The sequence below is a fragment of the Trichechus manatus genome, unplaced genomic scaffold (genome assembly GCF_000243295.1).
Source record: "Trichechus manatus latirostris isolate Lorelei unplaced genomic scaffold, TriManLat1.0 scaffold00020, whole genome shotgun sequence".
Taxonomy (NCBI): domain Eukaryota; kingdom Metazoa; phylum Chordata; class Mammalia; order Sirenia; family Trichechidae; genus Trichechus; species Trichechus manatus.
The window spans coordinates 8,502,504-8,505,916 of NW_004443956.1; positions in this window are offsets into that span (position 1 = coordinate 8,502,504).

Sequence of the window (3,413 nt, forward strand, 5' to 3'; positions counted from 1 at the left end):
CCTTATCCTCCCTTGTTAACATCATAGAGGCAGGATTTACAACATATAGGAAAATGGACACAATACCGAGAATCCTGGCCCAGCCAAACTGATACACACATTTTTGGGGGGACATAATTCAATCTATAAGAAATGGGCTCAAGCATCATAACGATTGTGAGGATGGCACAGGACCCGGCAGTGTTTAGTTCTGTTGTACACAGGGTTGCTATGAGTCAGAACAGACTCAACAGCGCCTAGCAACAACAACAACCGTGAAGTTGCAGTTAAAGTTTCTGAATGCTGACTCTCCATTTCTGTACATAGCTTGCCCCAGGGCCCAGTAACAGTTTGCAGACCACCGTTAGTAGCACCAACCTAGAGGTACATGAAGGAGATGCTTCAGACATGCTTGCTAATAAGGCAAGCCCTTAGTTGTCCCTTGTTATCTCAAAGGCATAGAGATGAAATCTATTTCCAGAGAGAAAAATCTTTTCACAAATGCATGGAGTCTGGATCATGGTGCAAAATTTAACTTTTAGCCCAAAGTTTGGTGAATCCCTCACCTCCTAGGTTCCTTTGTTGTTGTTAGCTGCCATAGGAATGAAACACTCCCCAGTCCTGCACCATCCCCGTGGTCAGGTGTGGACAGGACTGTGTCCATAGGGTTTTCGTTAGTTGATTTTCAGAAGTAGATCACCAGGCCTTCCTTCCTAGTCTGTCTTGGTCTGGAAGCTCCACTGAAACTTGCTCAGCATCATAGCAACTCGCAAGCCTCCGCCAATAGACAGGTGGTGGCTGCACACGGTGGGGAATTGAACCCGGGTCTCCCACATGGAAGGCAAGAATTCTCCACTGAACCACCGCTACACTCTCTACGTTCCTTACAATATCTTTATCCCTTCCTCTGGATTCCCCTGTATCTTTTCTACCATTCTGCCTCCCCTCCACCCCATCCTTATGCCATGCTGGAGTAGAAAAGGGAAAAGAATGCCTTGCTGCAAAACTGAGTTGACATCTGCTGAATTCTAGTTTAATATGTGTCAGGCCATCGTGCTAAAGTACTTCATGTGCATTTGCTCATGTAATTCTCAAAACAACCCAACCAGCTAGTAATAGGGATTGCTATCTTTCCCATTTTACAGATAAAGAATCCAAGAATTTGAAATGTCAAGTAATTTGCCATAAATCATGCAAGTATTAGGATAAAGGGGCCCTGGTGGCACAGTGGTTAAGTGCTCAGGCTGCTAACCAAAAGGTCAGCCATTCAAATCAGCCACTGCTTGGAAACCATATGGGGCAGTTCTACTCTGTCCTATAGGGTCGCTATGAGTCGGAATCAACTCGATAGCAACGGGTTTGGGTTTTTTTTGTTTTGTTTTATTAGGAGAGAAGCCAGAAATAAACCACAACCTTTTAAGCTACTACCACCTTGTTTAACGAATACTTCCACGAACAGTTTCTCTGCGGGAAGGGTAGTCAACAGAATTTTTTTTGTTAATAAAAATTCAGTGGATTCATACTAAGTCCAGTAGAACTTGTTTGTTACCTCTTCTTGAAGATAACAGATATCATTTTCTTTCATTTACCAGTGGCAGAAGAGCAAAGAGGTCCAAGTCCAAACACAGGTCAATATAATCCTTACTTAGGATACTACCTACCTTAGGCAGCTAGATGGCGGCCCACTATGACTGCATTATTTACTGCCGTGTTAGCTCATCCGTGGACCAAGTACATTTCTTAAATTATTTTCTGGTCAATAAAATGTCTCACACCAGTGAATATACTCGTTACAATGACAGATAACCATAATGAACTAAATATTGATTAGTAGCCCTGAAAATATCTACTGATCCTTCCCCGTTTTTGATTCCTCAGACTCAGTCTGATAATAGGAAAAGTTTACATGCTGTAATACAACGACCCTGAGCAGCCCTCTAGGAATTCAGTTCCCAGATATAAGTGCTTATGTGGGCACCAGCCACTTTTGATTCTCTTTGAAAAGAGTGAATCTGGGATTCATTTCAAAGTAGAATCTGAGCCCTCCAGCAGAGCGTATTTATAACCCTTCCATCCTCTTCTATGTTTGATGATTCAGTGAAGGAGCCTGTCTTCCCCTGCAAAAGAACATAGAAGATATGCATATGGATAAATAGATTTTGGAGCTATTTATTGCTCTTCTTAACATTAAAACACACACACACCCCAACAATTTTTCTTCACTTCCTTTTGTTTTTGAATGTCAGCAGCCTTGGTAAGAACAGTGAGCTGGGTCCAGGCGCAGGGTGGGAGTTGGCCTAACTTCGGAGTTTTAGTTAGCACTTCTCCTTTCTTGAATGCTTATAAATTCATGAAGTGCCTAAGTTTTCAAAGGTCTGTGATTTTCATCTGAGCTGTGTCACCCTCTGGGGGCATTTGGGAGTGTATTGCTGTGTTGTGGATTCTCTCAACAACTTGGAGGAACTACTAACATTCAAGGGAGTCCCTGGGTGGTGCAAACGGTTAAGTGCTCAGCTATTAACACTTAACCATTTGTTGGCAGTTTGGAGGTTGGCAGAGATGCCTCAGAAGATAGGCCTGGGGGGTCTGGGGACCATGGTTTCAGGAGACATCTAGGTCAATTGGCATAACAAAATTTTTAAAGAAAATGTTCTGCATCCCACTTCTGTGAGTGGCGTCTGGGGTCTTAAAAGCTTGCGAGCAGTCATCTAAGATGCATCAATTGGTCCCAACCCACCTGGAGTAAAGAAGAATGAAGAACACCATGGACACAAGGGAAGTATTGGCCCAAGAGACAGAAAGGGCCACATAAACCTGAGACTTCATCAGTCTGAGACCAGAAGAACTAGATGGTGCCCAGCTACCACCAATGACCACCCTGACAGGGAACATAACAGAGAGTCCCTGATGGAGCAGGACAAAAGCGAGGTGTAGAACTCAAATTCTAGTAAAAAGACCAGACTTAATGGTTCGATTGAGACTGGAGGGACCCGGGAAGACATGGACCCCAGACTCTCTGTTAGCCCAAAACTAAAACCATTTCCGAGGCCAACTCTTCAGACAAAAATTAGACTGGACTATGGGACATAAAATGATACTCATAAAGAGCATGCTGCTTAGCTCTAGTAGATACATGAGACTAAATAGGCAGCTCCTGTCCAGAGGCGAGATGACGGCAGAAAGGGTCAGGAGCTGGTTGGATGGACACAGGAAATCGGGGGTAGAAAGGAAGAGTGTGCTATCACAGTATAGGGAGAACAACTAGGGTCACAAAACAATGTATGTAAAAATCTTTGTATGAGAGACTAACTTGAATTGTAAACTTTCACTTAAAGCACAACAATAAAAAAATTAAAAAAAAAAAAAACTCTATCAACTACAGTTCTACTCTGCAACACATGGGATCTCTGAGTCAGAAAAAAAAAAAAAAAAAA